General features: G+C 37.8%; 1 long non-coding RNA gene across 1 annotated transcript; it reads left to right on the forward strand.

Moving 5' to 3' along the window:
- The first annotated feature begins 1,347 nt into the window (after positions 1-1,347).
- On the forward strand, positions 1,348-5,048 carry LOC129419734 (uncharacterized). Its single transcript, XR_008636646.2, has 3 exons — positions 1,348-1,383; positions 1,594-1,712; positions 4,644-5,048. It is a non-coding gene; the product is annotated as an uncharacterized lncRNA (long non-coding RNA).
- Positions 5,049-11,030: the final 5,982 nt, after the last annotated feature.

Here is an 11,030-nt window from a genome sequence, read left to right on the forward strand (position 1 = left end):
TCACCCGAAACTGCTAAAAATAAGGCCATCTGATGGCTAACATCACTTGTCCTTGTGACATTTTAAGGCTCAGTGGTAGTGAGTTTCATTCGGCACAGAATGTGTGCAAAAAGATAAATAGGGAGTGTAAAGTAGGTTAGGAAAAAACTTGTCATTGCAATGTTTTAGTGTGCTATAACATTAGTAAATTTGTCATGCAATTTAAACGCAATCTCATGGCAATTCGTACATATTTTACGAGGCTGGTAATTTGTGTGATTACATTTGAATGTTTTTGTACAATTAGCTTTCACCCCTATGATGTTGGGAGGTGGCAGGGCTTTTCATTAATGCTTTTTTCCTAACAATCATGCCTTTTTGTACGATTTACTTCATACGAATTAGCCAAAAATGCCATTTAGAAAGTCACAAAGAACTGTTACCCCACTGTTTGAAAAAAAGGACCAAGGCTGTCACTGGGACGGTGCCCTTAAAAAATTTCCTAATATCAGTGGCGGCCGATGACTTATTTTTTTGAGGGGGGACAATGGGAAGTTCGTCACAACATGTATGTGGCCCGTCATGTGTGTGGTTTGTAATTTCAAAATATGTGTTCGGCGCGCTGAGTGATCCTATGTGCATCACGTGTCTTGTCAAAATAAGTGCCTGCTGCAGATGCGTCTAAAGGGTTTATGATAAAAAAGACGCTCGCGTTTGCCAGATACTCGCATAATCTCATGCGTAATCAGAGTTTAATGTAAGGGAGTGTCTTGCGAGTATTTTGTGAACGCGAGCGTCTCTTTTATCATAAACGGTTTTGACGTGTGTGCAGCAGGCACTTATTTTGACGAAACACGTGATGCACATGGTTCACATGACGCAACAAACACACATTTTGAAAACACGAGCAACACACATGACACTTCGAACACATATTTTGAATTTGCGCCCCTCGGAAGAGCAGTCACGAGCCACCACTACCTAATATGTACTGTACCATTTAGCTAGAGATATGTATGTCCTTGGTACCAATATTTACCTCTAAAATGCTAATATCAACTGCAAATGTATACTTTTTGAAAGGGTACCACCCCTAGGAACTATTATTTTGGGCATTTTTTCCTAACGGTGCAATAAGCAATGACAAACATTTTTCTCACACAATTATATTAGTTATACAGTATATAGTTGGATTACTTTATGGTCTCTTTTCTCATCAAGGAAGAAATTAATTTGGGTTTGGAATGTTGAGTAAATGATGAAAAACTTAATGAATTACCCAGTATAAGTAAGTATTTTACAACATTCATTATAATATTGACCTTTTAAAATAAATTAGTTCCTTATTTATAAAATTTTTGTGTCCTGCAGGTCATAAAAAGCAAAAGCGTAGCACCGCTCGAGGTGAGAGGACTGTGTTTCTTATCAGAGCAATAATAAACTGCATCAGATGTGCCACCTGTGTTTGTTTTTCTCTGTAGATGGTTTGGATCATTTACAGGGGATCGGCAGAAAGCAGGCCTTCATCACGCTGTGTTATTACTCTTTGCGGTCACTCTCATGTGGCATTGTGATGTCACATTTGATCATTTATATTATTGTGCTGTTATGAAGGTGCAGATGGGACCTCCTGCGTAACTATACCATCCACACCGGACGGCCAGCATCAGCCGGACTGAATTGCTTTTGACTGCTCAATAGGAATGCAGGAAAAATGTACATTTACTTTGAAGGTTTGTCCAATTTGATTTTTGTTTTGAAGGGTTGATTTTGCATATAAAGACAAGTGAGAAACGGCATTGCATTGGATAACAGAATGCCAAACCAAATGGCATGTATTGAGAGCACAAGCAAAACTACTCAAGCTAAACATTTCACATAAGCGTTACATGTAAAGTATTTTGGCATGTTCCCACATACAGGCTATTTGAGGTGGTTGTTTAGTTGCTTGTGATGTGTGTGTTTGTGGTAAAGTATCACACACATGTATTCACACACTCTTTCATTGCTTCTAACCTTTCTCGTGGGTTTCCATCTCATATTGGATACCACACAGCCCCACCCAAAAATCTTTTCATTTAAACTTCATTTAACACAGTAGCAACACAGTCAATTTTGATGTTGGTCGTAAAAGTTTTGAGCACATTTTGTGATGCAGAAGTCTCTTTGCTCTCAGTCTCATCTCTAAGAAAAGCAATAAAAATAAAAATTTTGTGATGATTTTTACCTTAGCGATTATTACTACCCACAATCTGTCCTACCCTATAAAATTGCTGCATGCAATTTAGTATATTGTCGCTGTCAGGTGGAAACCTTAAATCTCCAAAACCACTACTTTTCAGGAAATGGATAAAACATTTTAATAATTTAACACTGTGTTGTCAAAGTTGATATTGTGGCTTTATATATGGAAAGATATTTGTATGTATACATTATTAACATTTTACCCAAATTAAGCTCAAATGGAGTTACAAGATTATTGCAAATCTGGGATGTACAGTATTAAAGCTGACATAACACACAACGTTTTTGCCAATCTAATGTTAATCTTGCTTACCAATAAAGAAGTATTTCATCCTTCATATGTCCAAAGAGTATTTCGTGTTGTCAGTTTTATAAAAGAAAGAACAGCCTTTTCGATTTTTGGTGGAAAAGGATGAACACTTGAAGGCGTGCGGTGGGCAGAGCTGAAGAGTTACGAGTACGCGCAGGTTTGGATACTACTTTTGGATTTTCAGCTGACATAGATGGAAATTAAACTTTCCTTTTTTTTTTAAATAACCAGCCTTACATTATACATATATTCCAGAATCGGATACTGAGTCAGTAATGGACGAACAGGAACAACAGCAGCAACGATTACAGCAGTACGTCTCTGTAAATAATCCTTGTTTGTTTATCCGCTATTTTAATAAAAAAGCAACATAATTCTTGATGTGTTTTTACTGCATTTGCCCATTTTAAAAGGTGTAAATGTTGTAAAGGTAGTACAATGCCAACTGAGGCGAAAAATGTTTGCTGTTGTTTACATTACATGCAAGTATGCGCGATTGCAAACAAAACACGTGAGATTTTGATTAACCTACGCCTGTGGTTGTGACTCCTAAACGTAGTCTTTTAAAGTTTTGACCGCTCCAGCAGTTGTAAACAAGTGGAAAATCCTGCGTCAAACTGATCCTTGTTTGTAAAGCAGTCCTCTCCGAAATGCAGCCAAGGAACAAACAAACTCATTTGCAATTACGTTGCTGTCTGGGAAAAAATGAACTGCATCTATTGTTGTCTTAAGACAGGGAAAGCTAAATAAGGTTTTCTTCTCCTAACATCCAAAAAAACACTTCTTTTGTCGAACTATGTTGCTAAAACAAAGTTATCGTGTGCTGTGCAGTGATACCGTGGGTTCACACCAGCTGCGTTTGAGGCGTCAAATTCGCGTCTACCGCGTCTAGTTTGCCGCTTGAACATTTTGAGTTTACTCGCTTCATTCGCGCGTGAAATTCTAGTCATCAAGACATTCATGCGGAAATTCGCGTAATGGAGGGGCTTCTGCAACTCTCCTCGCTTTCTGTAATCACGTCACTACTAGAGCAAGCTCCTGATTGGTTAACGCTGCGCCTATATCTGCCAAAGTTAAAATTTTTCAATTCGCCCCATTGCGCGAACTAGACATGCGAATGAGGCGGAATCGCGTCTACCGCACCGCACTAAATGCCGCATTTGCACCAAGAGACCTCCACACGCACGTCAACACATCTTTACATTGACTTAACATTGAAATTACTCGCGCTTGTCGCCTCTACTGTGGCTGGTCTGAACGTAACATTAGTCTACCGTTGACTTCTACTCGACGGAGCAATGTTAATGCACGTTCTCGCTCTCACTTGACGTGCAGGGCAGGCATGCTTTTCTGGGGTAAAGGCCCATAAAAGGAATATGGGGTCAATCAGTCATAACGGATACCCCCATTTGAAAAAAAACTTTACGAAACTTGTAGGAAAAGGGAGGCGTGAGTTTGGCTCAGAAATACTCTGTTACAAGCTCAACTGCTTTTTTGACACTTTGCTTATGTTGAAAGGACACTTCACCCATTTGCATTAAAAACATCACCCCAGTCATGTTTTTGAATGGTCGTGCACCATTTTCTCAGTTTCTGCAGAGACAGGAGAAATACAGATTTCAGTGTTGTAGTTCCTTCTTTCACTGATGTAAAAAATCATTATTTTGCATCATTGAAAGAAGGAAGTCCAATATGTTTGTTGAGGGGGTGAGACTACAAACACCCCTTTTCTCCATCAAATTGGCACCAAATTCGAAATGTATGTTACATTTTGGCTACAAATATGACACACTTTTAATAAAGATTAATGTTTCTATGGGTGAAATGCTCCTTTAAGCATGAGGGTTACAACTCTTAAACTGTGTTAATAAGTCAGAATGCATGAAATAGCATTAAACCACCCCTTTAAGCATTTCTTCACAACCTCTATGTTCAAGTGAAGTGTGTATCTCAATAAAAAAACATAAAAGACACACAGAACAGCCCATCTTTCCTACTGAAAACTAGCTTTGCCTTTTTCAAAACTATCATAGTACAGTGAATTTTCTGAATGACTGCGAGCAGTGGATCCTTTTTCCCAAGCAAAATGAAGGCTCTGTGTATTTGACAGGACCCGTAATGAGTTCCCGGGGAGACGGGGCTACATATCAGAGCAGACTCATTAATACCTCATCATGCAGATGGGCATCGTAGCTCCAGTGCGGTTCTTCTCCTTTTTAGAGGACATCTGTTGGATGCTGCTTAGGGGCCAAACAGGTGGTATTCCAGGCTTCTGCGACACATATCATTTCAATGATGACACGTCATTTTGTAGAAATTCACACAATTCCTCGGCTTCTCTACTGAGAATATGGTTCCAGAAATATCATGCACAGTTTTCCAGTCTAGTAAATGTACACTTATTATTGCTGGGAAAATGAGTGTGTGTGCATTTTTTGTAGTAGTGTGCTGTAATTAATTCCAGATAAATTAGGGCTCTGTATTTCCCTGTTTATTATCCTGTTGCACACTTTAAATTACTGCTTATGGTTGCCGAACAGTGTTTCATTTTGACTGGATCATTGTTCATTTGCAATAAAAAATTCACAGTGAGTTCAGTAAGAATGAGGAGAATACAAATTCCCAGTAAAGGTCACCTCAGGAATAACATTCAGAGAATTGGTGCTATAAGGCTGCACTATATATATACATATATATATATGCTGTAAAATGAGTTCTGAATCTAAAGTAGATGAACATCAATTTCTTGTTTTGTTCTGCGTTGCTCTTCTGTATGCAAATTCAAGTCATGTTTCATTTAATGACTCTCATAAGATTACCATGAGATTGTTTTGGTCTTTTTAAAACAGGCATAGGAGATAAATAGGCACATTTATGCAGATATCGCAGGCGTATTTGGCATAAAACTTAGTCCTTAAACAAAGGTCACCAATTTCAAGATCCGGCTCAACCTAAAAAATATATTTTAACAAATAAGTAACTAGATTACTGTACAAATCACTAATTACTTTCTAAATACTATTTAGTAAACAATACATTGAATACATATAAAAGTACATGAACTATTCTGGTCCCACTTTAGGATCCAATTCTCACTATTAACTACTTTTGCCTCAATATACTTCAACTACTGCTTATTAATACTTAGTAAAGTAGTTGTTAATTTTAAGTATTGGTAGAAGTATTGGTTAATTATGTAGAATACGGTTTTAAAGAATAAGGCATTAATATGTGCTAAAAGTACTAATAAACAGACAAAATCTCAGTAATATTAGTAAGGAATAATTGACGACGAGCCATTGAATTATAAGGAAACAATGCAAACCCAATGTGCAATTCGCGTCGTGCCGTTACGCATTATTTTCAAATATTTCAATGGCCCGGAGTCAATTATTCCTCTTATACCACGATAACCACAAACATTGCTCTGGTGCCTATTTTTTAAACATTTGACAAGTTAGGTGTTCGGTTATCAGCAATTAATGCATACCCACTGAACATTTCTCAACCAATCAGAATACAGCATTCAACAGACCCGTGGTATAAATGCTAATAAACAACCAGTTAATAATGTTACCGTTATTCTTTTTAACTTACCAAAGTATTTAGTAGTGAGAATAAGAAACATGCTTTTTAACATTAGACTTTAAATTTTAATGTAAAAATCGACTTTTGTATTACAGTAAACATAATTGTTTTACAGTCTATAGGCTCGCTATTTAGTTGCATCAGAAGTAACTGCACTGTAAAAAAAATCCGTAGAAATTACAATGTTATTGCAGCTGGGTTGCCGGTAATTTACCGTAGATTTACATTTATGTTGTGTACTGGCAAGAGTTTGTTCAAAGTTAAATACATTTTAAATAATAACAAGTCTTTATCTTTACAGAATAAAACTATACGATAACAGCCTCATGCAAAGCATTCTGGGAACCAGAAATCACCATCAACCTTTTTCTGTTTTTTGCTTCAGATTCGGTTTCCCAGAACGTTTTGCTTGATGCTGTTTTTTTAGTTTTACTCTGTAAAGACAAGGACTTGTAAATGTTAAATGTTCATTTAACTTTGAACAAAACCTTGCCTGTAAATAACATAAATTTAAATATACGGTAAGTTACCGCAACCCAGCTGCAATTTCTACTGATTTTTTTACAGTGTGTAATTAAATTACAGGAAAAAGTAATCCCTTAATTTACTTTACAATGGAAATTACTTAGTAACTAGTTACACCCAACACTGTTCAGGAGATGCCTTTTAATGCTCATGGATATGAGGAAATGTATTTCCACTCAGCCCCACAGTCATTTCTACATCTTTTCAATATTTTATTACTGTAATTAAAAGTGGAACTAATCTCAAAAGAAATTAGATATAGATACTTTGGATCTGTGGTGAGATGCTTCACATTTGGGAACTTTCTGAATGTTTCTCCTACAAAAAGGAATTTGTGAGCAAACAATTTTATTTAAAAAATTTTCCCAGTGTGTCTCTGGATTTCATTTCATCAAGATGTGCTACCACAAGGAACTGAATGTTATTTAATTTCAGTCTCTTTCAATCAACTCTTTTATTAATCTAGTTAATGGAAAACATTCACATTAACCTCTCATTTATCACTTTACAGATCACCCACTTTTATTCTCCCAGTCAGCACTGATAAACGTTAAAACTGTCAGAAGCCTTATTGTTCCTGGTATAAATAAATTTTCGTACGATATTATCCCCCACTTTATTTTGACAGACACTTAGCTATGATACCCAGTGTACGCTCGATCAGATTGCTTTAAATTTTTGTGGCAAAGTGCAAGCGCATAATAACATTGCTGTCTGAACCAATTCCACACTTAATGTGATTTGTTTCTATTCTTGCATAATGTATTTAAGGTGGTCGTGGACATCCATCGTTTTTATTCCAGATTCCAGATCGAAAAATCTAACACTGCTTATTTTTCTGTACATGATGCCTATTCTGCTGAACATCTCCATTTGTGTTCAACAGAAAAATGAAAGTCATATGCATTTGAAATGGCAAATGTTAAATTCTCATTTTTGGGTAACCTGTCCCTTTAAAATGGTCTAAGCTTCATTTGCCAGGATCCCTCATGCAGTATAACCTAATGATGAGGTAAGGATATGGGCCAGAGACCCCCATGCAGCCCAAGCATTACCCTTCAGTATCCATGCACATGCAGACATCATATCCTGTTCTCAAGCCTAGATACAGTCTCTGCGCATTTTTAGATAAATGAACTGACAAACTTTTTCCCGTCCTCATTTTCTCTGAAAGAACTTTAGGGCAGAGAAAAGCAAACAGACTCAGGATATACAGTATATAAAAAAGACCTAATTGTAAGGTAGATGAACTGACTGAGGTCAGCTGGCACTGCCTGTATAACGCTCTGTTCCTATAGAAAATAGGCAGAAGAAAGGAGAACAAAGATAGGGCATATAACAAGACAAAAATAGTCATATTCTGCACTCACTGGCTACCTACAAAGCAGTCCAAACACAGCTTTTATCAGGCTTTGACCACTTAAAAATAACACAATGTTTACTTTGTATCCTGTAATATGACATACAGTATTTCCTTGCGAAATATGATGCTGTATCTCACGAGAATTCGTACATATTTTACGAGTTGGCTAATTCGTATTAATTTATACGACCACATTCGTAAGTTGTTTTGGTACGATTTGCCTTGCCCCTGTGACGTTGGGGTTAGGGGTTTGGTTTTTGTTGTTGTTTTTTCATGAGAATCATAGGATTTTGCACGATTAACTTTGTATGAATTGAAACGAATTAGCCAACTTGTAAAATATGTACAAATTCTTGTGAGATCAGGCTGGATATTTAATGTGATGTAACAAAGTTTTGTGATATAGTCACGTATTTTATACGAATTTTCGCGTTTTTTCGTGATTGTATAACTAATTCTTGTTTTCGTGTGATTATCATGTATTGGTTACTCAACTGCTTTTTCCTATTTTTGAACCATTGTCGCTTCGGTTTAGGGTTATATTTGGTGCTTGCATTAGAATGTCAATTTATGTATTGGTTTATACTATTTTTCTGATTTATTATGTTGGCTTGACAAAGCCAACATACTGATATTGTATTTAAACTTATTATTAGTGGTGCTTGCATTTATGCAAGGCATCACTATTACTATTGCTCAGGGATATTATTAGTGGTGCTTGCATTTATGCAAAGCATCACTATTATTATTCGTCATACTTATTATGTTGGCTTGACAAAGCCAACATACTGTTATTGCTTTTAAACTTATTATTATTATTATGTTGGCTTTGAAAAAGCCAACATACTGTTATTGCTTTTAAACTTATTATTATGTTGGCTTTGAAAAAGCCAACATACTGTTATTGCTTTTAAACTTATATTTAGTGGTGCTTGCATTTATGCAAGGCATCACTATTACTATTGCTCATACTTATTATTTATATCTTTATTTATTCTTATATCTGGACACTTTTTCGGCGCGTAACTCGTCCCGCACGGTTTGTCGTAGACCAATGAAACAGGGCTCAAAACGACCGGCTTGTTGAGGACACGTCTGCTATGACTTTTATAAGCGATCGGGTGCAGGATTTCCGAAAGGGGGGCGAAAAACCACCCGAAAAATCCCATTGACTTAACATTGCGCCCAACTTTGACGGGTCATAGCTCCGCTCGAGGATTTTGTAGAAACATGTGGGTTATAACATTTGAAGAGGGTGGTAGACTCTGTAAGAACATACATCACATTGGGGTGTAAGTTGTACCCCTGGGGTGTAAGAGGCACCCGAAAATTCCCATTGACTTATAATGGGGCAGGAAACATGCCCATATAAGGGAACAAAACAGTTCCAGATGGATATCTTTGCTTTACAGTGTCGTAGAGATAAGTGGGTGGGCTCATTTTACTCGGGCATCCAATCAGTCTCTCAGGATCATCCCAGAGCTATTAAGCCACGCCCCTAGCAACAATTTTGGGCACCCTAGCAACATCTCCCATAGACTGCCATTATAAAATGCCCAGATGGAAATCTTTGCACCACAGTGTCATAGAGACATGGGGGTGGACTCATTTTACTCAGGCATCCAATCAGTCTCTCAGGATACTTACATAGGTATAAGCCACGCCCCTAGCAACCACTTTTGAGCACCCTAGCAACACAAAATTCAAACAGTTATATCTCGGCATATGAACATCGTAGAGACACGGGGGTTGGACCGTTTGACTCATGACTCAGAGTGTAATCATTATGGGATGCCAATTTTTTCCCTAGCAACCAAATACAGTACCCTAGCAACAGAGTAAACAAAGCCTTATATCTCTGCATCAGAACATCGTAGAGACACGGGGGTTGGACCGTTTGACTCGTGACTCGGAGTGTAATCATTATGGGATGCCAATTTTTTCCCTAGCAACCAAATACAGTACCCTAGCAACAGAGTAAACAAAGCCTTATATCTCCGCATCAGAACATCGTAGAGACACGGGGGTTGGACCGTTTGACTCGTGACTCAGAGTGTAATCATTATGGGATGTCAATTTTTTCCCTAGCAACCAAATACAGTACCCTAGCAACAGAGTAAACAAAGCCTTATATCTCTGCATCAGAACATCGTAGAGACACAGGGTTTGGACCGTTTGACTCCTGACTCGGCGGGTAATCACTAGTGGATGCCATTTTTTTCCCTAGCAACCAAATACAGTACCCTAGCAACAGAGTAAACAAAGCCTTATATCTCCGCATCAGAACATCGTAGAGACACGGGGGTTGGACCGTTTGACTCGTGACTCAGAATGTAATCACTATGGGATGCCAATTTTTTCCCTAGCAACCAAATACAGTACCCTAGCAACAGAGTAAACAAAGCCTCATATCTCAGCATCAGAACATCGTAGAGACACGAGGGTTGGACCGTTTGACTCGTGACTCAGAGTGTAATCACTATGGGATGCCATTTTTTCCCTAGCAACCAAATACAGTACCCTAGCAACAGAGTAAACAAAGCCTAATATCTTCGCATCAGAACATCGTAGAGACACGGGAGTTGGATCGTTTTACTTTTGGCTTGGAGTATAATCATATATGTTCCCCAGAATTTTGCCACGGCAAGCACCACTCACATTTTCTTCAGGAAATGTACCTATCTAGTTTCTTATTATTATTCTTCTTAGCACCCCAAAATTTCTGACACTAACTCGTCCTAGAGCTTTCAAGCTACATGCACCAAATTTTCAACGGACCTTAAGACTGGTCTGACTTAGTGTGCTATATCTTTTCTAACTGATGGGACCTTCCGAATTCCTAAACGGGGCGCTCAAACACCCCAAAACTCCCATTTACTTAACATGGAGACAAACTTTGACGGGTCATAGCTGTGAGTGAGAAACTTTCAACAACCCGGGGAGTAGTTGTAACGGGCCTGCATATGTCAAAATTTGATTGATTTATGACCCCTTTGACAGGGGGCGGGACTATCAATCAAA

Source organism: Misgurnus anguillicaudatus, chromosome 15 (genome assembly GCF_027580225.2).
Source record: "Misgurnus anguillicaudatus chromosome 15, ASM2758022v2, whole genome shotgun sequence".
Taxonomy (NCBI): Eukaryota; Metazoa; Chordata; class Actinopteri; order Cypriniformes; family Cobitidae; genus Misgurnus; species Misgurnus anguillicaudatus.